The 25,850-nt window shown below is 41.3% G+C and overlaps 1 pseudogene; it reads right to left on the reverse strand.

The window, feature by feature from the left end:
- On the reverse strand, positions 1 to 25,850 carry LOC123825141 (annotated as a pseudogene).

Genomic DNA, 25,850 nt, shown 5'->3' on the forward strand with positions numbered 1-25,850 from the left:
CTAAGGAATGTTCTGAACATTATTTTCATTACAAAAGAAGATAATTTCAAAGTGCTCGAGGTACTGTAATATGTCTACTGATACTCCCAGCTGTTTTACTAAAATGGCTGTCCTAAAATCCAAGTGAGGCTTGGGTTTTCAAAATGTGCATGCTTCTCCATTGCACAACATTCTGAAAATGAACAATCTACCCTGCTAAGACTCTTCCTACAATTTTTGTTAAACTCAGCATTATTTTCACAGTGTCTTTCATTTTTAGCTTCATACGTCTTTTTCTCAGCTGGAACTACATGACAAAGGTCCATATCCTGAATGGAGTCCAATAAATGGACAACATGGGGCTGTGGGGTGATTGATTTCAGATGTTTGAGCACATGCTCTTCGCACTGGTCAACTGCATCCAGAAGATTATTTATTTTACTGATCAAAGCTGAACTATTATCATGGTGACACCAGGAGAGCAAAGCACTCAAAGTTCCTCTGAGTTATCCATACTTCATAATGACTTCTGCACCTTCTTATAACCTTGATTGAAGGCTTGTTTTTGTTTTTTTATGTATTTCATATATTACATGTATTTACATATATTTTTATATATTTATTATGTTATTACAGTTGTCACATTTTCCCCTTTCACTCCCATCAACCCTGCACATCACCTCCCACTCACATTCCCCCCCTTTAGTTCATGTCCATGTGTCATACTTATAAGTTCTTTGGCTTCTACATTTCCCACACTATTCTTACCCTCCCCCTGTCTATTTTCTACCTACCTTCTACACTAATTACTCTCTGTAACTTTTCCCCCTCTATCCGCTTCCCACTCCCCTATTCATAACTCTCCATGTGATTTTCCATTTCTGTGATTCTGTTTCTGTTCTAATTGTTTGCTTAGTTTGTTTTTGTTTATGTTCTTGTTTTTGTTTTAGGTGTGCTTGTTAATAATTGTGAGTTTGCTGTCATTTTACTGTACATGTTTTTTATCTTCTTTTTCTTAGATACATCCCTTTAACATTTCATATAAAAAGGGTTTGGTGATGATGAATTCCTTTGACTTGACCTTATCTGGAAAGCACTTTGTCTGCCCTTCCATTCTAAGTGAAAGCCTTGCTGGATAGAGCAATCTTGGATGTAGGTCCTTGCCTTTCATAACTTGGAATACTTCTTTCCAGCCCCTTCTTGCCTGCAAGGTCTCTTTTGAGAAATCAGCTGACAGTCTGATGGGAACTCCTTTGTAGGTAACTGTCTCCTTATCTCTTGCTGCTTCTAGGGTTCTCTCCCTCATTTTTATCTTGGCTAATGTAATGCCTTGGTGTGTTCCTCCTTGGGTCCAACTTCTTTGGGACTCTTTGAGCTTCCTGGACTTCCTGGAAGTCTATTTCCTTAGCCAGATTGGGGAAGTTCTCCTTTGTTATTTGTTCAAATAACTTTTCCACTTGTTGTTCTTTCTCTTCTCCTTCTGGTACTCCTATAATTCAGATGTTGGAATGTTTAAAGATGTGCTGGAGGTTCCTAAGCCTCTCCTCATTTTTTTGAATTCTTATTTCTTCATTCTTTTCTGATTGGATGTTTCTTTCTTCCTTCTGCTCCAAACCATTGATTTGAGTCCTGTTTTCCTTCCCATCACTGTTGGTTCCCTGTGCATTTTCCTTTATTTCACTTAGCATAGCCTTCATTTTTTCATCCAATTTGCAACCAAATTCAACCAATTCTGTGAGTACCCTGATCACCAATGTTTTGAACTGTGCATCTGATAGGTTCGCTATCTCTTCATCACTTAGTTGTATTTTTTCTGGAGCTTTGATCTTTCATTTGGGCCACTTTTTTGTGTGTGTTGTTGCACCTGTTATGTAGTGAGGGGAGGAGCCTTAGGTATTCAGCAGGACAAGGCAAACCAGTTGCTGGGTTATGACACTGTATGTGGGGCATGGGTCTGAGAGGGAACAATGGTGCTTGCTCTGCTCTCTGCTGGATTTCAGCCACTTCCCCTGATACCCACAAGCAATTTGGGCCCTTCTGGTGTTAATTCCCAGGTGGGTGCATTTGTTTATATCCTGGGACCCTGTGGGTCTCTCCAATGAACTCTTTTGTGAGGCTGGGAGTTTCTCCCAGCACCTCAACCCCCATTGGTGTTTTCAATCAGTGTTTTGAGGCCTTATTTTCCTGTGCTGGAACCCTGGGTTGCATAGTCTATCTCGTTCCCCAGTTTCACCTGGTTTATCTGCATGCAAATATGGGACTGCCAGGTCTGCCAACCACCTTGTGCACCACACCCCTCCACAATCCACTGCCTCGTTGGGTCTGCCTACTGCTGCCTTGAGTGCCTGGGGTCTGCCAGCCTCCCTGTCACATGAGCCCTCTCTATCCCAGCTCCCCAATTCTACCCCTCCTGCCAATCTGGATGAATGTGTCTATTTTAACTCCTTGGTTGTTGGACTTCCATACAATTCAATTTTCTGTCAGTTCTGTTTGTTTTTTGCTTCTAAATTTTTGTTGTCTTTATTTTGGTTGTGCAAGGTGGCACAGTGTGTCTACCTATGCTTCCATCTTGGCCAGAGGTCTGATTGAAGCCTTGTTGAAGAGTAACTGCTTTGCCAGCTTCTAGTCCATCTCTATAGCCTTCCTGCAAATTCAGTGTGGACAGGGATTTTTGTTCTGTACTCCATCTCCTTTGATGCCATAATGTTCAAAAGATGCTCAATCAAAAGATATCACAGCATCACATGCAGCATTTCAAGGGACCACCCTGCTCCACACCCTCCACACTGCTTTACTTTGATTCATCTCCACATGTGGCTCTGCCATTCTTGTTCTACCAGGAGCGACTGGTCCAATTCCATATCAAACACTTCCCTCTCCTTTCCACTGCCTGCCCATTTAATTTTTTATACAGGTCATGATTACCAACTAGATGGCCCAAAGAATCACAGTGATATAACTACAATCTAAATTTTTTAGTACTTTTTCTCCAATTCATCTTTTTGCCTAATATCTCATAAGCATCCTATTGTCCATAAGACCTTGGGCCTCCAACAATTTACCTTCTGGCTTAAAGAGACATTCTCCTAGATTCACAACATGTCCCTAAACCATCGCTCTCTCACCTCACCTAATAGCATTTATAAAGTCTGAGTTGGCAAGCATGTAGACTAATAATTAAGGGATCACTGTTCTTTGCTACCTGTAAGTGGTCAGTGAGAGAGTTATCTTTTTAGTACAAGTGTTTATAAAGCTAGAAAATAAAATTTAGGATAAATATTTTTTCTCTTCTCTTCTTGAAATAGAAGTTACTATTCATATATTCAAGGTATTTTGTTCTTACATGTATGTACATATTCAATTTTTCCCCATAGAATTGTGGAGCTGCTGTCAAAGCTGGAAATGTGAGATATTTGTGTAAAAAATTTTATCACAGCAACTCTTCCTTTGAGATTTTCAGAGAAATGGATATATTTTATGACTATTTCTAGACATAGAACACAAATCCTGCTGTCAAGAAAATTTCCTCTAAGAATGATGCAGCAAAGATGTTACTGTCAGAAAAACAATAAATTCTTCAATGATAATAATTTCTATAATACATTTCTGAAAGTGTAGGAATAACACTACATAAATATTCTTACTTGAAAACTTGAGAAGACATGCATAAACATAAATTGCATTAATAGGTCTAAAAATTGCTCTACATGAAATCTTGAAAAATATTCCTTATGATATTTATATCCATGGAGTTTCACTGCTAGCCAAAGAACAAAATGAAAAGTGCTACATGCAAAGACACACAACCAGAGACTTTAAACCAAACCTAAATGTAGTATATAGTCACAGAATGTTTTTAAATAAGAAAGAAATTATGATTTTTTTCTTGTTCCAAAGACTGCTCATCTGGTTTCCATTCCCAAGGAAAACCAAAAGCAAATGATATTTTTACTTAAAAGATGGAGACTGACAAATTATAACTTAATTATATTTTAATTTAAAGAAGCATAAAGCACATAAATACGTGATGAATAGTGTGTTTGTGATGTTGTGGTATTGGTATTGAAATAGCCAGCTTTCTAAGAATCCTCCAGTAATCACTGCCTCCTGGTACTTCTTATACCTATGCCTTTACATGTTCTTTTCCCACACTGAATCATGGCTAGCCTGTGTGACAACAACTGCAGAAATAAAAGACATTGTCACTTCAGCCTTGTCCTATCTTGATTACCAACCATGCAGGATGCCAATTACCATGTCATGAAGACATTCAAGAAGCCCTGAGTGTTGAAAGGTCTCATACAGGAAGGATTAAGGCCTACCACCATAAGCCAGGTCCAACTTGCCAGTCACATGAACCAACCACTTTGTATGCAAATCCTCCAACTCCCATAAAGTCTGCAACTTCATAAAAGACCCTATGCAAGAATCATCTAGCTAAAGCTACTACTGAATTTCTGAGCCACAATAAACAATACATGTTTACTGCTTAAAGAACCAAAGTTTTGGTGTAATTTGTTATACAGCAATAGGTAACTAATATACTGTCCTCCTCAACCTGATAGGTAGATGTTCTGACACAGGACATCTACATCTTGGTAAGATCAGAAGAAATTAATTCTTTGTTTTGCAAGTTAATAAATTCAATTTTATCAGGTTACCCAAAAGTCATGAGTCCCTAGAAGATCACTCATGCCCACTAGATGTCAAACTCACAACAGTTATTCTTAACCCAAAATGCCAGTTTAATAATTTACATTGAGAAGGGTGAGTCATTGCTCCAAATGTTGGGTCCTTTTAAAAGGACAAAAATTGAAATCCAATGATTGTTTTATAAGGGTAGAAGTGGAAAAGAGGATCACTGCATATTCCCACAGAAATTATCTATGAACTATGGGAGTTTCATTTCAAAATCCTTTCTTTCTTCTAGAATACTTCTTTTAAAAGAACTAGTCACTAGAACCAAAGCACCCTTTAAGCCTGCAAGCAAAATAAAGACAGGGGTCGTTAAAGGAATAAGTAATAGAACTGTAACAATTATTAAAAAACTGAAAAACACTGGAGTACAGCCCTAAGTTTTCAGGGAGAGCAATTATACTCTCCCATAAAACATCTCTTCATTTTATAAGAGAAATGCCCTGTTGCTCTGCACCAGCCACACCAGTATGTTTCTCTGTTGAAGGTGCTACTTGACTCATCTGCAAAGGCCCCAGTTTTCCTATCCCTCTGAATACTTCTCCCCCACATAAATGGAAAACCAACTCAGACCCAACTAGGAGAGATTTTTTGCCTTTGCTTTGATTTACTTGTTCTTCCTCCACCCCCACATTATTATCTCAGCTCCTTTTTCCTCCAGAGAGCTAATTCATTGAATGTCTGATAATCTATTTCATGTATTATCCTTCCCAGTGGGCTTGCATTTTTACCTATCTAGACATATGCCTACCTAGACATATTTCTGCTTCAGAACTTTGGATAAGGTCATGATTTTTAAGCTTCAGTATGTATAAAAATCATTATGGACTTTTTAATAATGCAATTCCCTGGTATCGCACCTACAGATTTCTAATCCATAAATCTAACATAGGGCCCAGAAACCTACATTATCTGAAGATCACTCTTTGATGATACATAAAGGAAGGAATTTTGAGACAAAGGAAATCTAGGTTATTGGAAACCACTGGCAGCTAAAGCTTCCTGCCTCTTTCCTCAAGCAGTATCACCACCTCCTTGCCATTATACTTATTTCATTTCCTAATCAGTTGGAATTATCCTGCTGCTCTTCCCACAAATCCAGACCCACAAGTGTCCACTATCTCAGCAGGCATACAAATTGCAACTTGGTTCAGATGGACTCCATGTTAAAATTAGGCTCTTACTCTCAAGCTCTGAAAGTTAATATGCCATGATTCCTGGCTTAAGGCTCTTTCCTATTCTGTCTTTTCACCATTTGCCTGCCCTCCAGGATTTCTAAAGAAGATAAGCTGTCAATCACTGATGACCATAGGCCTCATTCTGCTGAGCCAGATCCTTGACACTGACCCTCCTGAGCCCTTGTTTTTTCAGGGGTAGTTAATAGACCACTCACATCTTCTAAAATCTAGGTACTTGAGGACAGAATTCACAAACACACATTTATAAGTTCCCCAGTTGTACTTAAGATAAGAATCATTGGTATGAAGCAATTTCTCAAAATTTTCTAATGATAAAAAGCATCACTAGGTGAAAAATACAGTTTCCTAGACCTTCCTGTGCAGTGATTCTGATTGGGGAAGGGGCGGGCTTTATTTGTGGCAAGTGTTCCCAGTAATTCCAATGATGAGGCAAATTGGGAAACCCTGGACTAAAGTAATGATTTAAGACTTTAACAGTAAGATATCTCTCTGAATTCAGTTTTATATTAGGTTCAACATTAAACTTAGATGCATGAAGCTAGCTGGTATTAGAGAAGCAATCCTCAGAAGATAACAAGTAGCTTAACAAGCAGTCTTGCACTTTTATTTCATCTCTCACATGCAAATATTTTCAGCAGTAATGAGGGTTTAAACAATACTTGAATCTTTAAAAATGCATGTTGCAAGAGTGAGATTTATCAATTCCCTTTAAAAAATAAATTTATTCAATTTTTTAAATCATGTTTCAAATTTAACCTCTCAAATAAAGCATTTAAATGGGGAAAATTTTTGGCAGAAAGACTATAATATTATGCATACATTATATTTATTATATAAATAACATTATGTTTTATTATGATGATACATAAGATTATTTAAACTAGTCATCTTTGAAACATGATTCTAAATACACAACTACTACTAAAGGGGTTTTTTTTTTTCATTCAAGAAAAGTTGATTGGTTCCTGTGTACCAGTTCCTGTTCTAAATGATAATCAGGCTGATTCGACACAAAGTCCCTGCCCTCGTGGAGCTTGCATTTGTCATACTATCATGAGGACAAGAAAGAATGTAATGGTAGATGATGATAAGAACTAGGAAAAATCTAGAACATGGGGGTAGAAAGTGAAAAAAGACAGGAAGTGCCACATTTGATAAGAGGTCAAGAGTGGTTTCCCTAAGAAGTAAATGAAACCAGGGGACAAGACATACCCGGGGGAAGAGCATTCCAGGAAAAGAGAACAACAAGTGTAAAGGCACTGGTACAATATGGAAGCTAATAAGACCAGATGTCTAGATTTCACCATCCAGAGATCCTTCACCAAACTGTACTATCTTAAGTCATTAGGGGTGTCCCAAGGGTCTTTATGCCATACACACTGTCTAGGTTCGAGGGTGGCTGTAAAAGCCCAGAAATTGCCATGCTGCCCTGATTGGAACAGATGTGTCCCTCACATATACAACACTGACCCAGAATCTCAGTGTATCATAATAGAAACAGCTCTGATCTGGGAACTATAAAAACTGGAGTTTATTTTTAAGTATTCTGAGTTACATGTCAGTAACCAGGGTCACTATCTTCCTTCCAATTGATCTCTCCTAAATCTCAAAATACCTTTGAAATCTAATTTTAGTTGTATATACCATTGATTTCCTAAAATAAACAGTGAGAATGGGAAGAGGGAGGACTTTCAAATTTTGGATAAGACAACCAATCATCTGGTATACCTCCTTTTATAAACTGTTTAACAGTAATAGAATTACAAAAAGCTCTAATTTGCTAGATGACATTCTGTCACAAAATAGTTAAACTATTGAGGAATATAGCTAGAAATTGGAGATGGAAAATGTTACATGGTCTCCAGTTTGTGCTCATAACTACATAGAATTCCTCTCTTTGGTAGTGTCATTCTTGGGGAGATAAACTGGTGAAATATTGAGGAACTAGTGATTTTTACAGTGTTCAACTGAGGCAGCAAGTTGTGAAAAATGCACTCATATTTGGAAGACATAAGACACGAGTTCAAATCCTAGCTGTCATTTATTGGCTGTGTGACTCTGAGCAATGACATATTACTTCTGCATGAAATAATTGAAAGAAAGATAAAAGTTCTTGCTCATTTCTACCATAAGCAGCTATTCTGAAATGTTATAAAAATGAGAGAGAAATTATTTATGAAAGCTCTACTTGAACTACAAGTTGGTATGCAATCATAATATATTAATTTCTAACTCAGCTTTATTCAATAGTATAAATAATTTTCCTTATCAAAATACTTTTTACTTTATGAAATATTTTTACCCACCTTCTTTCCCTCTTCTGGTCTACTGTAACAATCAAAGCTTTTTCAGCAATGTATCTGCCAAATTCAGAGATCTTTGGGCCTGTCCGGCCTTTGACACACCCAACGCTAATGCTGATACAACCTGGTGCAGGAACTGGGATGGATTGGAATGCACAGGCTCCTCACACTGGTCAAACTCCTGAAGCACTTTCCAACCCAAATGTCCAGCAATACAGATAGGTTAAATGCATTCTATTTCCTCTACAATTTGTCTTCCACATTTTCCAAAATATCTAAAGTCATAGGTGAGTGCTACATTAAATAGACAAACACAAAATTACATAAATACTATTATTACAATTATGTTTTAAAAATAACTATGTGGATAGAAAATATACTATAAGTAAAAATATCAACAGTTGTATGTGGACAGGTAAATTGTGAGTAATTTTATTTTCTTCTGAAACTTTGATTTTTTTGAATTGTCTATTACAATGAGATTATTTTTATATTTTTATATAAGACACATTTATTTTTTAAAAAACTAGAAAATTTAGAGAAGCAAAAATTTAAAAAATGTAAATATAATCCCACAATAGATAGGTGGATAGATACATAGACAGATGTGTCTGTTTTATTTAATGGGTTAAATGGCAGTGTGCAAACAGGAAAGCTCTTTTTTTACTACCTCCTTCAGATTGAATCTGTCAGCTCTCCCTTCTCCTCCCCCACATGAGTGGAACCCACTGCTTTGCAAGTCACTTTCAGCTACAGAGGAAGAGCTTATCCTCTTCCCCACTTCAGAAATAATGTAAGGATTAGAGACCTATGGGGGCCAGGAGCCAAAGGAAGGAGACTTGTTTTTTCACATTCCTTGTTTCACTTCCTCCCTTCTTCTTCTGGCTCAGACAGGAGTCTGGGTCCGACTAGCAAAAGGGATGAGAAGACAAGGCCTTTTTACTCAGCTGTTGCCCTGTGTCAATTACGCAATCAAATTCTAGTTCTCTCTCATAGGGTAAAGAGCATTTATTTCATCTTTATTGGAGGTGCACAGACACCTGTGCACCTCCATGGCACCTCCACCTGTAACATCCAGACACCAATGATGTTCTCCAGGATACAAACACTCCCCTAGTACCTGCCTTCTGAGGTTCATCCACAGCTTCTTTCTACTGAAGCTCTTTCCCAAAGCAAGCAGCCCTCTTGGATAAGACACTTTATAAAGACCATTAACACCATCTTTAGTGTCTACATGGCTCACAGAATTCACAAATCTCTGTCCCAACCTATTCCCATTTCTGCCATATCTCAGGCAGCCTTCCAAAGTCAGAAGTGTCCAAGTGAGAGGCAGTCATCAATTTCAATCTTCCTTATATTTGTCCCTAAAGTCCTGGGCACAGGTATCCATTAAATCTCTCATGTGCCACATCTATACACTTGTTCTGTTCAACAAACATCCAGCAGAGGAGCAAAATGCAGCCTCCCCTTCATACAAGTACCCCTTGACCTCATCAAGGGTTCCTCTTATGATCCTCTCCATTTGACTTGTGGAGAAGACTCAAAGACCCATTTACTACAAACTCCCATCAAAGAATCCTCTCAATAAATGTTCAGGCTTTACTTAAACAGGCTGCTGCTGCTGATGGATACTGGGCCAGTCTGGTCCAATATCTCACAAGTGTACTGGCATGTAACCTAGCATCTCTTCTAAAAATGTGGTGGTACTTTTTGTCCAGTGTGGCAGCTTTGAGGAGTTAGCCAGAATTCTATGACAACAGGAAAACTGCCATTTCACCAGTTAAGTACATACATATACTGTTACAAAAATGGGATTTTATGTACACATTATGTCTCAAAGTGATCACTGGTCTATTATGTCCTTGGTATTAAGAAAAATAAAAAGATGAATATGATAAAATCCCTGTCTTTTTTAAGAAGCCTGCACTCCAGCAGGAAGGACAAGACATATGAATACATAACTGTAATAAAAGATACTACAAATGCCATAAAAGTGACAAAAACAAAGCATTATGGATGGTGCAGAAACAGAAAATTGCTTCCAGTATGGAGTACAGAGGACTGTGTCTCAGCAGAGGTTAAATATCAGCCAGGTTCTGAAGAATTGCTAACATCTCAGCAGTGAAATGGAGGTGGGAAAATGCATATTCCAGAGACAGGAACTGTGTGAGCAAAAGGGCAGAGACTGAACATCATTCCATTTCATCAGGTAACACTGAGTAGTCCAGGTTTCTGGGGAACACAGTATTGTGGAGAAAAACTGACAGTGTCTTGAGGCTACATCACAAGGGGTAGCTAGAGAAATTGGGCTGTTCATTTGGTAGTGGGGAGTTACTGAAGAATTGTGAGTTACAAAGAGACACAAAGCTGTGCAAGGGAGAGCTTAAGGCCAGAAAAGTATCATGGAAGCGTAAGCAATAATCCCTGAACTGGAATGGTAGCAGGGGAATGCTAAGGAACATACAGTGATTCAAGTGACAATCCATAACCTTTCAAGCATTCAGCCCATCCATCACCCTGCTAACAGCAGTAAAGCCTTGCTGGAGAGACTGGCTTGACTCTTTGCTGGTAATGAAGGATTTGCACTGAGAATACATTTTCCCACTCCATATCCCCCTCAAGGCCACGGTAATACATTTTCAAAGAGCCTGGCTAGTGTTAAGGGTCCAGGCTGAAGGCATGGAAAGAAGCAAAGTTAACTAGCTCATAAGGGAATCAAACTCACTGACAGAGACAAAGGGTCACAGGCACATGTCTGGAGGTTTAAATGGCAGGAAAGAGGAAAGGGATGGCAAATAGACTAACACCTTCTTGAACCTGCCTCTGTAATAAAATTACCCATAATAGCAAAACATTGAAATGGTGATGGTGAGTAATTATTTGTGCTAATTGAGAAATAACAATAAATGCTACCTATGGATTGTGAATATTGAGATGTGTGATGCTAAATTGGAAGTGCTATACAGCACTCAATTTCTGTAGTAGGTACCCTAATAACATGTCAGTATGACCAGGAATTCTTCGTGTTGTAAGCTATCCTTATTTTTGTTATCATTAAAATGCCAAGTCTAGGTTGTGGCCAAATGGAGGCACAGGTAGAAACCCTTCTCTTCCTCACACAATCAAAAGGAGGATAACAACCAATCTAAAAACAATAAACAACCAAAAGCACCAGAAAATCAAAGTGTGTGGAACTCCAACAACCAAGAAATTAAAGAAAAAAATCAACCAGAACAACCAGACCTGTAAGATAAGCAGACAGAGAGAACCCACGGTGAGGCTGGATGAATGGGAAACTGAGACTCACAGCTGACTGTGGACTATAACGGAGGTTGCTACAGTGGGAGGAACTCCCAGTCTCACACAAGACTTCATTGGAAAGTGGGCCTAGAGCCAAGCAGGGGAGTTGCATTGTTCCCTCTCTGGCCCCTCCCCCACAGGTAGTGCTGCAGCACAGAAAGGAGGGTGGCCCTGCACAGGTGAATACCTAAGTCCCCACCCCCTCACAACTTAACAGGTTCACTGAAACAAAGAAATAGGGCCCAAATGGAAGAACAGAGCAAAACTCCAGAAAGAGAGCTAAGTGATGAGGAGATAGCTAACCTATATGATGGAGAGTTCAAAGCCCTGGTAATCAAAATGCTCACAGGACTGACTGATCTTGGTCACAAAATGAAAGAGCAAATGAAAGATACCCAAAGTAAAATAAAACAGAATATTCAGGGAACCAACAGTGACAGGAAGGAAACCAGGACTCAAATCAATGATTTGGAACAAAAGAAAGAAATAATCATCCAGGAGACATCCAGCCGAAATGGAGGTGTAGGTAGACACACTGTGCCTCCTCGCACAACCAAAATAAGAACAACAAAAATTTAGAAACAAAGAGATAACCAGTACTGACAGAAAATTGAACTGTATGAAAGTTCGACAACCAAGGAGTTAAAACAGACATATTCACCCAGACCAGAGGCAGAGTCAGGTGGCCGAGCAGAGAGGGGTCGAGGCAAAAAAGCAATGGATGGCAGACCCCAGGTGTGCAGGTGGCAGCTGGCAGACCCCAGGTGAGAGGTGGCAATGGGCAAACCCAGCAAGGCGGCAGACTATGGACAGGCTTGGCATGCAAGGCGGCTGGTGGACCAGGCAGTCCCACATTTGCACAAAGATAAACCAGGCAAAACTGGGAAATGAGACAGACTGTGCAATCCAGGGCTCCAGCACAGGGAAATAAAGCCTCAAATCACCGATTAAAAACACCCGTGGGGGTTGAGGTGCCGGGAGAGACCTGATCTGATGCCCAGCCTCAAAGGAGAGTTTGTTGGAGAGACCCACAGGATCCTAAAATGTACACAAGCCCATCCACAAGGGAATCAGCACCAGAAGGGCCCAGTTTGCTTGGGGGAAGCTGTAGAAGGGAATGAAGTCCAGCAGAGAGCAGAGCAAGCGCCATTGTTCCCTCCCGGACCCCTTCCCCACAAACAGCATCACTACACAGCAACATGGGTTGCCCCGCCTTTGTGAATACCTAAGGCTCCGCACCCCGATACGTAATAGGCTAGTCAAGAAAAAAAAAAGGTGCAAACAAAAGAACAGATCAATGCTCCAGAACAAATACAAGTGATGAAGTGATGAAGTGATGAAGTGATGAAGAGAGAGCCAACCTATCAGATGCACAGTTCAAAACACTGGTGATCAGGGTACTCACAGAATTGGTTGAATTTGGTTGCAAATTGGATGAAAAAATGAAGGCTATGCTAAGTGAAATAAAGGAAAATGTACAGGGAACCAATAGTGATGGGAAGGAAATCAGAACTCACATCAGTGGAGTGGACCAGAAGGAAGGAAGAAACATCCAATAAGAAAAGAATGAAGAAACAAGAACTCAAAAAAATGAGGAGAGGCTTAGGAACCTCCAGCACATCTTTAAATGTTCCAACATCCAAATTATAGGGGTACCAGAAGGAGAAGAGAAAGAACAACAAGTGGAAAAGTTATTTGAACAAATAACAAAGGAGAACTTCCCCAATCTGGCAAAGGAGATACACTTCCAGGAAGTCCAGGAAGCTCAGAGAATCCCAAAGAAGTTAGACCCAAGGAGGAACACACCAAGGCATTACATTAGCCAAGATAAAAATGAAGGAGAGGATCCTAGAAGCAGCAAGAGATAAGGAGGCAGTAACCTACAAAGGAGTTCCCATCAGACTGTCAGCTGATTTCTCAAAAGAGACCTTGCAGGCAAGAAGGGGCTGGAAAGAAGTATTCTAAGTCATGAAAGGCAAGGACCTACATCCAAGATTGCTCTATCCAGCAAAGCTCTCATTTAGAATGGAAGGGCAGATAAAGTGCTTCTCAGATAAGGTCAAGTTAAAGGAGTTCATCATCACCAAGCCCTTATTTTATGAAATGTTAAAAGGACTTATCTAAGGAAAAGAAGATAAAAAGCACGTATAGTAAAATGAAAGCAAACTTGTAATTATTAACAACCACACCTAAAACTAAAACAAAAATGAACTAAGCAAACAACTAAAACAGGAACAGAACCACAGAAATGAAGATCCACATGGAGGGTTAACAACAGGGGAGTGGGAGGAGGAGAGGGGTGGAAAAGGTACAGAGAATAAGTAGCATAGATGATAGGTAGAAAATAGGGGGAGAGCAAGAATAGTATGGGAAATGTAGAAGCTAAAGTACTTATAAGTATGACACATGGACATGAACTAAAGGGAGGGAATGTGAGTGGGAGAGGGTGTGCAGGGTGAAGGGGAGTGAAAGGGGCGAAATGTGACAACTGTAATAGCATAATCTGATGCAGACACCGCCTGCAGTATCCACGGCATCATGGATGAGACATGAGACATTCACATGAACTACCGAGTCCTGTGGACGAAAAGGGACAGCCTGGCTATCCTCTGAAGGGAAGGGTGCCTCGGAGTGGCCTAGCCACTCTCTCAAAGGAGAGCACCCCAATCCTTCCTTCACAGGGTTTTTATTGGCTTTTCAATTGCACAGGAATACAGGTAAAGTTTATTAATCATTGTCAGGCAGTAAGGATCAAACAAATAGATAACGTTCAAAGAGCTAAAAAGGTCTCACACTGAGTTGGGGTCTTATCACCTAAAAAACTACAGAACTTAAGGGGCTAAATTCATTTCCTGCCTGGGCCTTCATAATCTAATTAAGAGCATCCTCAGCAAAGCAGGTTTCACAGGATTTTATATATCCTTTTTGTTTCAGGCCTGATTACCATGGGAATCCCACCACTTTCCAGCATAGGGCTGTACCGCCCCTTGTCATTGTTACAGGCTTGAGTCAGGCAGAGGAGACAAGGCAGCCAAGAGGTTTGAGACTTCTCGAAGGCTGAATGAGGACTCAGGCTTTGTCAAAGCCGAGGGGTGAGGGTCGATCACCCTCATTTTTCACAGCCTCCCGAATCCTTCCCTGAGGGCCTTCCCACGTGGCGTGCCTGGCTTGGGTCCATCCTCTTCTGAGGAATGTTACCCATCATTGGCTAACCGACCAACCAATGGGGGCCAGGTAAGGAGCAGGCAGCACTCCTGCCAGGGAGATAAGCTTTGTCTCCTTAGTGTCTCCTGGTTTGGAGGTCTCTCACTCAGCCTTAGACATGAGGGGTTACAGCTCCTGAAACCAAACAGGGCAGTTCCCAACAATAATCAATAAAGTATATTTAAAAAAATGAAATAATCATCCATCCAGAAGAAAAGGAAAAAAATAAGAATTCAAAAAAATGAAGAGAGACTTAGGAACTGGGACAACCTGAAACATTCCAATATCCAAATTATAAGGGTGCCAGAAGGAGAACAATAGCAAGAAATTGAAAACTAATTTGAACAAATATAAAGGAAAACTTCCCCAATCTGGCAAAGGAAATACACTTCTAGGAAGTCAAGGAAGCCCAGAGAGTCCCAAAGAAGTTGGACCCAAGGAGGAACACACCAAGGCACTTCATAATTATATTACCCAAGATTAAAGATAAAGGGAAAATCCTAAAAGAGGCAAGAGAAAAGGAAACAGTTACCTACAAAGGAGTTCTCATAAGACTATCAGCTGATTTCTCAAAAGAAATCTTGCAGGCAAGAAGGGGCTCGAAAGAAGTATCCATAAAGTCATGAAAGGCAAGGACCTACATTCAAGATTACTCTGTCCAGCACAGCTATCATTTAGAATGGAAGGGCAGATAAAGTGCTTCCCAGATAAGATCAAGTTAAAGGAGTTCAACATCACTAAGCCATTATTATATGAAATGTTAAAGAGACTTACCTAAGAAAAAGATAAAAAATATGAACAGTAACCTGACAACAAACTCACAACTATCAACTAATGAACCTAAAAGAAAAGAAAACAACAAAAAACAAAAATTCAGCAAACAACTAGAACAGGAAGAGAATCAGAGAAATGAACATCACATGGAGGGATTTCAGTGGATAGGGAGAAGGGAGAAATAAGGGGGAAAGGTACAGGGAATAAGAAGTATAATTTGTAGGTATACAATAGACAAAGAGATAAAAAATGGTATAGGAAACAGAGGACTCAAAGAACTTATATGTGCAATCCATGGACATGAACTAAGGGGTGGGGAATGCTGGAGGATTGGGGGGACAGAGTGGAGGGAGGGCAAGGGGGCATTGGAAAAACTGTAATAGCATAGTCAATAAAAATACTTTAAAAAATAAAATAAAATGCCAAGTTTAATGGGTTCTGTGACTTTGCGGTTCCCTGAACCCAATCCAGCACCCTGTAGTTACCTTGATGTTTTGCAAACTTCACTTTTATGCCAGTTCACAAATGTTTCAGGATTGGGTCAAAGAGGAAATAATTAAAGGAGAAGACACTCCCACTGGCAAAGTGAAAATCATCTTTACAGAAGCAAGAACACCAGCTGCACACAGAGAACAGAAAAATCTATGAGCTTCTTTGATGGTACTGCACTGCCATCTGGAGGCAGAGCAACAAACCTATACCATGCAGCATGGTATAAACTGTTAGAAAATCTAAAACACATGCAAGAACAATAAAGGTAAAATGAAAAGGATGTGAAATTCTAGAGTAATCTTTTCAAAGACCTCCTGCCTTGGCAGGAAATAGAAATGGCTTCTGAATCAAAAATAAAGGTCAGAGTGTTTTAAAGTAAATGACATGCATTTTCCCAGGAATCCTAAAATATAAGGGTGAGTGAGTTAACAATGGAACTTGAAAATCAACATATAAGTGAGTAAAAAGAAATTGAGGGAGGAGACAATAAACAAAAAGATTTCTGGGAAGGCAACCACCATTAATGACTAGAATAGCAAAATACAGTCTGAAAGATAGGGAGATGGTGGGGATTGAGGAGATAGATGTTGGTCAGAGTACAAACTTTCAGTTATTAGAGGAATAAGTCCTTAAACTTAATGTACAGCATGGTGATTACAGTTAATAATAATGCATTGCATATTTGAAATTTGCTAAAAGAGTAGACCCTAAATGTTCTAAACACACACACAAATGATAAATATGTGAGGCGACAGATATGTTAATTGGCTTGATTGTGGCAATCATTTATGTATATAAAAACATCACATTATATCCCTTAATTTACAAAAACTGTAAATATATACAGTTTTTATTTGTCAATCACACCTCAGTAAAGCTAGAAAATAATATATGATCTGTGAAGCTAGATCAATTCCCTTCCCCAGGCAAAAATTAAGGCAGCCTTCACAATGTCTCTGGTCATTTTAAATAATACTAACATTTCTCCCCTAAAGCAGATGCCTGACTAAAAGTCCATCAGCCTACCCCTGATTTCAGCAGCAACTTTGGGGGACAGTTCTAGGTGAGCTTTTACTCATGCAGAAGTAACTAACTAATAGAATGTTGGAATAGCGTATTAAAGGTCAGCTGAGGCACCAATTCAGGGATAATACTCCACAAGACAGGGACACTGTGCTCCAGGATGCAGTACACGCAGTTCAACCAATGGCTGATACAGAGTTTCTGACCCAAAAGCTGACCATATGGGTACAGAGCCAGAGGTGGATGTTGTATTGGCCCATCTCTCCATCACTCCCAGTGACTCTGTGTACAGAATGTGTGCTTCCCTTCCCACCATCCTGGGCTGTCTGATCTTGGGTCTTGGTTCTCAGAAGAGTTTATTTCCACCAGGAGGCATGGCAAGGACTGCACTGAATCTGAAACTATAGAGACCTGATCACTTTGATATCCTGATGTCCATGGCCCAGCAGATAACAAGAAAAGTAAATATGCTGCAAGGGAAGTGAACTCTAATTACCATGAGGAACCAAGATTGCTGCTAAGTAATGGGGGCACAGAGAGGTGTATTGGTATCTGGGATGTGCACCTGCATCTTCTGGTGCTTCCATGTCCAGTCAACAGAGCTAACAGGCAACTGCAACAACTCATACCTGAAAAGAGCAAGACAACTTTAAGTTCAGACCCCTCAGGGATGATAGTCTTTCTGGATCACCCTGACAGACAAGCAAACTACACCCACCAAGTGCTGACTAAGAAAAATCTGGAATGAGTGGTAGAGGACAGGAAAAAAAAGAATCATGGCCTTGTGACCCACTGCAATGGCAGGGACTAATGCTTGTTCTTCTAACCCACTAGTAAGTCTTACTTAGGTATTGAATTCAGCTAGCTCCTGAAGATTCAGGGACAAGGTGGCCTTGGAGACTTCCAGCCAAGATGGAGGCATAGGTAGAAACATTGTGCCTCCTTGCAAAACCATAATAAGTACAACAAAAATTTAGAAACAAAAAAACAACCAGTACCAACAGAAAACTGAACTGTATGGAAGTCCAACAACCAGAGTTAAAGACCAAACATTCATCCAGACCAGTAGGAGGGGTGAAGTTGGGGAGCCAGGTAGAGAGGACTTGCAGCAAAGTGGCGGCTGGCAGACCCAGAGAAGCAGCAGACTGTGAAGGGAGCACAGTGCACAAGGCAGCTGGTGGACCAGGTGGTCCCACATTCATGCACAAATAAACCAGGGTAGCAAGACAGACCTCACAACCTAGGGTTCCAGCTCAGGGAAATAAAGCCTCAAATCACCAATTAAAAACACCTGTGGGGGGTTAAGGTTCCAGGAGAGACTCCCAGCCTCAAAGGAGAGTTCCTTGGAGAGACCCACAGGGTCCTAGAACGTACACAAACCCACCCACCCAGGAATCAGCACCAGAAAAGTCCAGTTTGCTTTGGGGAAGCTGCAGAAGGGACTGAAATCCAGCAGAGAGCAGAGCAAGTGTCATTGTTCCCTCCCGGACCCCTGCCCCACATACAGTGTCACAACCCAGTGACTGGGTTGCCCTGCCCTGGTGAATACCTAAGGCTCTGCCCCGCACTACATAACAGGTGCAACAACACACACAAAAAATGGCCTAAATGAAAGAACAGATGAAAGCTCCAGAAAAAGTACAACTAAGTGATGAAGAGAGAGCCAACCTATCAGATGCACAGTTCAAAACACTGGTGATCAGGGTACTCACAGAATTGGTTGAATTTGGTTGCAAATTGGATGAAAAAATGAAGGCTATGCTAAGTGAAATAAAGGAAAATGTACAGGGAACCAATAGTGATGGGAAGGAAATCAGAACTCACATCAGTGGAGTGGACCAGAAGGAAGGAAGAAACATCCAATAAGAAAAGAATGAAGAAACAAGAACTCAAAAAAATGAGGAGAGGCTTAGGAACCTCCAGCACATCTTTAAATGTTCCAACATCCAAATTATAGGGGGTACCAGAAGGAGAAGAGAAAGAACAACAAGTGGAAAAGTTATTTGAACAAATAACAAAGGAGAACTTCCCCAATCTGGCAAAGGAGATACGCTTCCAGGAAGTCCAGGAAGCTCAGAGAATCCCAAAGAAGTTAGACCCAAGGAGGAACACACCAAGGCATTACATTAGCCAAGATAAAAATGAAGGAGAGGATCCTAGAAGCAGCAAGAGATAAGGAGACAGTTACCTACAAAGGAGTTCCCATCAGACTGTCAGCTGATTTCTCAAAAGAGACCTTGCAGGCAAGAAGGGGCTGGAAAGAAGTATTCCAAGTCATGAAAGGCAAGGACCTACATCCAAGATTGCTCTATCCAGCAAAGCTCTCATTTAGAATGGAAGGGCAGATAAAGTGCTTCTCAGATAAGGTCAAGTTAAAGGAGTTCATCATCACCAAGCCCTTATTTTATGAAATGTTAAAAGGACTTATCTAAGGAAAAGAAGATAAAAAGCATGTATAGTAAAATGAAAGCAAACTTGTAATTATTAACAACCACACCTAAAACTAAAACAAAAATGAACTAAGCAAACAACTAAAACAGGAACAGAACCAAAGAAATGAAGATCCACATGGAGGGTTAACAACAGGGGAGTGGGAGGAGGAGAGGGGTGGAAAAGGTACAGAGAATAAGTAGCATAGATGGTAGGTAGAAAATAGACAGAAGGAGGGCAAGAATAGTATGGGAAATGTAGACGCTAAAGTACTTATGACACATGGACATGAACTTAAAGGGGGGAATGTGGGTGGGAGAAGGTGTTCAGGATAGAGAGGAATGAAGGGGGGAAATGTGACAACTGTAATAGCATAACCAATAAACTATATTTTTTTTAAAAAGTAGTCTTGACGTGAGGTACATTTGAACAGGAGCTATGTGAGGGCTGGACAAAAGTAAATGCCTCCAGTGTGTCCACATTGCATCCTCAAAGCCCACCTCTGGTTTGAGCCATGACAGTGGCAAACAGCTCACTTCCAGCCTCGCCATTTCAAGCAAACATTACACTTTTTCTCCTGCTTCAAAGAATCACTTCTCAAATAAACTACCTTCATCCACCTTCTAGTGTCTGGCTCTGCTTTCTGGATAAAGCGCCTTGTAACAAGAATTCCTCTTCTTCCATCCTCACTGCCATTGTACTATCATTGCTGCTGCTGCCGCTGTCGATGCTTTCCCATCCTCCCTCCACCCGACCCCGCTGCCATCAGTGTCCTGCACCGCATCTGCCACTTCCCACCTCCCCTGCTCCAGAAACAAGCCTCAGAAAGCCAGCAGTTCTGTCCTTCACCAGCCTGTGCTCAGGCTACCAGACCTCTGCAGAGGAATTGCTGATGTGAGATTCTTTTTAAATCTTTTATACGAAAGCTCTCCAGTCTGCTTACATTCTGTGATGGATACTGGCCAGTAGTATCCATCACTGCAAATGGTCATTGAAACATGAGAAAAACACACACGAACAACCAAGTCCTGTGGAGAAATAGGTATGAAATGGCCACTCTCTCTAGTGGAGAGCTTCCCATTTTCCCACCTGAGCAGGCTTTAATTAAGAATACAGATACAATTTTTGAATTACAGTTTGGCCTGGAAGATAAAACAAGTAGTTAACTTTGAAAACGGCTAGCAGATCTCCTGCTGGGATTCTTGGTTGAGATTTTGGGGTTTTATCATTTAAAAAGACTACAGGACTTAAAAACTTAGTTTCGTTTCCTGCCTATGCCTTCATATTCTAATTAAAGAGCATCCTCCAGCAAGCAGATTCTACAGGATCTTTCATATTCTATGTCCCAGGTCTGATTACCCTGGGGGTCCACTGACTCTGGTCTGGACTGCACCACCCCTGTTGTTTCTGCAGGCCTGAGTTGGGCAGAGGAGACAAAGGCATCCGGGAGACTTGGATTTCTTCCAACTAAGAACAAGGACTCAGGCTTTGACAAAGCTGAGGGGGCAGGGGTTGATATCCATCACCCCTTCATTTCCACAGCCCCCCAAGTCCTTCCCTGAGGCCTCCGCGTGATCATGCCTGTCTTAGATGATTCCCCCCATGGGAAATCTTACCCATCATTGGCTAACTGATCAAGCACTAGGGACCGGCAAAGAACAGGCAGCATTCATGCCAGGGAAATAAGTTTTGTCTCCTTAGTGTCTCCTGGTTTGGAGGCCTCTTACTCAGTCTTAGCCATGGGAGGTTACAGCTTCCTGAGACCAGGCAGGACAGACCTCAACACATTCTCAAGGAGAGAATGTGACAGGGTGCAGCCAAGAAGGGGGCCCCAAATAGGGATTTGAAATGGGGTCCAGAACTCAAGGTGTTCAGGAAATATTAGGATGTCCTCACCGCCCCACCCCCCACAGGTGTGGGTTGGGGGAAGGGACACATGGAGCAGGGCTATTGAGAGTTGTTTTGATTGGCAATAGCTTTGCAGCTAACCTCTGGTGTGGTCATTTAACATATCTATAACCTTTAAGTGGTTGCACAAGTATGTTAAATGGCTGTGGCCATGCTTTGAGCCAGGGGAATGGAAGTAACTTCCCCACCAAGACGTAACTGGGGGGCAGGTCCCCCAAGTTACAGCACTTGCGTGGAGCTTGGAGAAGATTGGCTCCAGGACATTCAGCCACATCTGCCCAGACTCACTATGGCAGCCCAGTAAAGCTGGAAGGATATGAGAGTGCTGGCAGTGTAGCCAATTGTGGGAGGAGTCAGAAATGAGGCTGCAGAGGAAGACTGGCGTGGGGATTTAAACCCAGACGCAGCAGCCGTTGAGAGAGGACCGCTGGGCTATGGCACTGCAGAGAATCATGGAGATGTGGCAATAGAAAGGAGAGCCACACAGCTGTGGACGTGTGAGAGAACCATTCAGTTTTTAGCAGAGTGGGGACTTCTGCAGCCCTGTGAGAGAATCACCATGTGGCCTTAGCAGAGATCCTGGCAACCCAGCTGATGGTGGCAGGAACCGAAGGAGGCCTACCAGCTGAGATGGATTATTGAGAAGTACCAAGGGCTGCCTAAGCCATGGACTTCTATTTCTTTTCCTGAGATACGGTACCCCAGACTGGACAAAGAGGGAAGGAAGGACTGTGTGTGTTTGTGGGTGTTTTAAGGGGCTTTGGGATTTTGATGAAGGCATTAGGTCACTACTTTAAGTCTGTATAGTATTAAATAAACATTTCCCTTCCTTTTCACAAATCTCTGGCATTGAGAAATGTCTTCCCTACAAGGTGGCAGACACAACAAACCTGGGGGGTTCCTTTCAGGTAATAGTATATCGCCCTTTGTCCCCCCCTTGTCCCCTTGTGTTCTGTAACAAGAATATTTAGCACAGTGACTGCCATGATCTCAAAAACTGTTAGTTCTTTTTCTCATGAATACCAGAGGGTTTATTAATCAAGGAATAATCAGGAGATAGAGTATTACTGCCAAAACCAGCCTGCTGGCTGCTGCTTCTCCTGCCATCAGTGAACAGGAGAGGAGAATCATAGTCCCAGTGCTTCCGTCCTTCTTCTCACTGCCATAACTTTTGCTCCTCAAGTGATCTGTACACTCCCAAGGTGAAGGTGAAGAAAGAAAAAAATATACTGTACTCTTTTCCCTAAATGCCAAGTATCAAAGAGTGGTTCATGTGTTTCAGCCCAGACCTACCTATGTGTCTTAGAATGGAGCTATGATTGATGCTTGGCTCTGGGGAAAGACTAACCCTATAACCAATTGGTTGTGTCTCACAAACACTGTCCCTGCTGTATGAAGTTCTCAATGATTATATACCCTGTGCAACATACAAGTCCATTGGTGTCATTCACGAAAGAGCAGTAGTTAGGTGGTAAAAGAGGAAGTGAGGTGGGAGGGAGGAGGAGAACGAGAAGAAGGGGGAAAGCAGCCATTTACATGGTGTGCTGAGTTCCTTGGCTGCTAAAAGCAAATGGCTCACCAGGACTCTTAAATGCCTCTGTTATAACTGAGATCTAATCCTCAGGGTTATATGAAAAAAACACCCATGGCATTCTTTGGCGCAGCAAAGGGGCTAAGTCAAACCTGACTTAAACCTATGGTCTTAAACCCCATAAAATAAGTGTTGCCACAGGGAAAGCTCCTAACCTTGATGATGCTGATTTGATGCTCTCTGGATAAGAAATTTATAAGCATAAGCAGGTTCAAGGACCATCCTCACCCTTGAAACATATCCAGTAATAACACACACACATACACCACCCCCCCCCCCAAAAAAAAGGAAAAGAAAGATGTTGGGATAGAGGGAGAGGAAACTAACAAACAAAAAAACTGAAAGTCCACAACTTGATCCAAATGGAAATCCAGAATTTATTAAAAGAATTTATGCACCAAAAGATAAAAGGGCACTGACTGGCTTTGGGGCTTATATAACGTAAGTTCTGAATTAACTTGAATATCATATGATGAAATACATCTACTGACAAATTTTCATAGACTTAATCAATACCAGGGATTTCCACTGTATTTAAACAAGGTACTTCCTCTACTTCTATGGCAGTTGAATATAAAATAGGGGACATACAGGTATGCCTCATCTTAACCATTGGTACTGCCTTGCCTGCATTGCCCACAGCTACAGCATTACTTTAAATATATAATAGTGAACATGGATGCTCTAATCCAATGAGTAATAAATTAAAATTAAATTAAGTTGTTGGCACTCTCACATCAATATTTTTCTCCTTCTCTCTCTCCCCCTTCCTCTCTCTCTCTCTAAAAGCAATGAGAAAGAAAAAAACAAAACAGGTTCACTTCACCAAAGAGTTTAGCAATCTAAGTTAGTACACCTCTAACCCCCACCTTTTGTTTTTAAGTTCACATGGAGAAATTAAAGTCCAAATACGAAGAAATAAAAGTCTCGAGGAAATTAGGACCCATAGTTCTCTCCTTCAATCTCTTATTATGCTCAATGTCCACAGGAGGGTAACCACAGAGACATGGCTGCCTGCTTCAGCTGCAGCCTAGTGGTCTCCCCTTAGAATGAGTGGTGTTCATTCGGCACCACCTAAATTAAATTAATCCTATCCTCAACCCTCAGGTGTCTAATTTCTCTTCTCAACATATCAGTGAAACACACATGAACATCAATGCCATTCCCATATCCATTTAAAAATTTAGAACCAAATGTAATAACTGCCCCAGTGGCATTTCCCAGACAAAGCAAAGTTCCCACATTGCTATCACCTACCAAGACCATTTGTATTATCTCAGAAAAGGAGAATAGACCAAAAAAAAATGGGCAACAAAAAAGCAAAATTTTCTGTGGTTTCTGTCTGCCAGGATGCTGGTCAGTCCATGCTAAACATTTGGAGACTACAGCTTATATAATTAAATGCAACTGAATTCAATTAAATCCAGGACTTACAGAAATTCAAGGTGTTGGTAATTTGTGCAGTTGCTGGTTTTTTTTTTTTCCTGGGGTCCAGGGGAAAGTAGCACACTTTGCCAAGGGTTTCTCATCAAAACTTGCTCTTCCTCAGTTTTTTAGTTCCCAAGGCCTTAGTTAATCTTCACTACTCCAAGAGCAATGTCAAAAAATAAAAACCCAAATAAATCATAACCCCTCACTACCACCTAGTTACCTACTGCAAAAGGACCTGATCTTCCTTGGAGAACAAAACTTACCCTTACTGAAAAAACAGATACGGGGTGAGGAGGAGAATGGGCTCATGCTACCTAATCACAAAACACATTCTCACAAAGCCTGAGCACTGAAGACCTGTCATTCTGACGTTAGTTTTCTCTAATCCCAGAGAGTTTGCCCTCTCCCTATGCATTCTGCTCTAACATCTTACGCTGTCTCTGCAAGTCTACAAGCTCCTAAAAAGGCTTTCCTCACCCTGAAAAAACACTTCTCTCCTCTTAGTAAGACCAGATTCCTGCTTGAGGGGCGGGGCGGGGGGGGGGGGCGGTGGTTCTCTGCCAACAGGGGCCTCCCTGGCTACCATGGGTGAGAAAAAGTCTACCAAGACACAATCTGCTTGGGGAGGAAAGGTGGCTGAACTCTCAAAGGAGATGGGCCAGGAGCCTGTTCCTCAATGGGCTTTTATTGGGTTTAATTTGCATAGGAATACAGGGTGTAAAACTAAGGCTCATCAATCATTGTCAGGTAGTAATGATCAAACAATAGATAACATTCAAAGAACTATGAGAGCTTATTTTGAATCAGGGTGAGAGAGTTAAAGGGCCATAAAACTTTGGGGAAACAAACTCATTGCATGCTTAGACCCTTATCATTTTAATGAGGGTATTAGCAAAGTAGATTTCACAGGATTTTATGCATTCTTTCTTAGGCCTGATCACCCCGGGGAACCCAATCTTTCCATCACAGAGCAGCACCCACCTCTGGCATTGGTTCAGGATTAAGTCAGGCAGGGAAAGTAAGGCAGCTGAGAGATCAGGAGATTTCTTGCAGACAGAAAGAGGACTCTGGCTATGTCAAAGCCTAGGGGCGAAGGTCCATCACCCCCTTTTTCTATAGCCCCCCAAGTCCTTCCCTGAGGACCCCTTTGTGACCATGCCTGTCTTAGGTCATCCCTCCTGTGAGGAATCTTATTAGTCATTGGTTAATCGGTCATCCACTCGGGACCAGGCAGGGTGAAGGAAAGAAGGCAGAGGTGGCACCCCTGCCAGGGAGATAAGCTTTGTTTCCTTAGTGGCTTAAGGTCCCAAAGTCTTTTTACTCAGCCTTAGCCATGGGGGTTACGGCTTCTGAAACCAGGCAGGCCAGTTTCCAACACCTGCTCACTCAGGCTTTGGTCTCAGTCAAACCTGATTCTGACCCCAAAATGAACTCTTTTTCTTGCCAACCCCAGCCACGGCCCCATGCCAGCAGTACCATCTGCTCCAGCTGGACTGCCACAATTGAAGCCAGCTGCTGCAT

The sequence above is a fragment of the Phyllostomus hastatus genome, unplaced genomic scaffold (assembly GCF_019186645.2).
Source record: "Phyllostomus hastatus isolate PE091 unplaced genomic scaffold, TTU_PhHast_1.1 phas_contig_62, whole genome shotgun sequence".
NCBI classification, from domain to species: domain Eukaryota; kingdom Metazoa; phylum Chordata; class Mammalia; order Chiroptera; family Phyllostomidae; genus Phyllostomus; species Phyllostomus hastatus.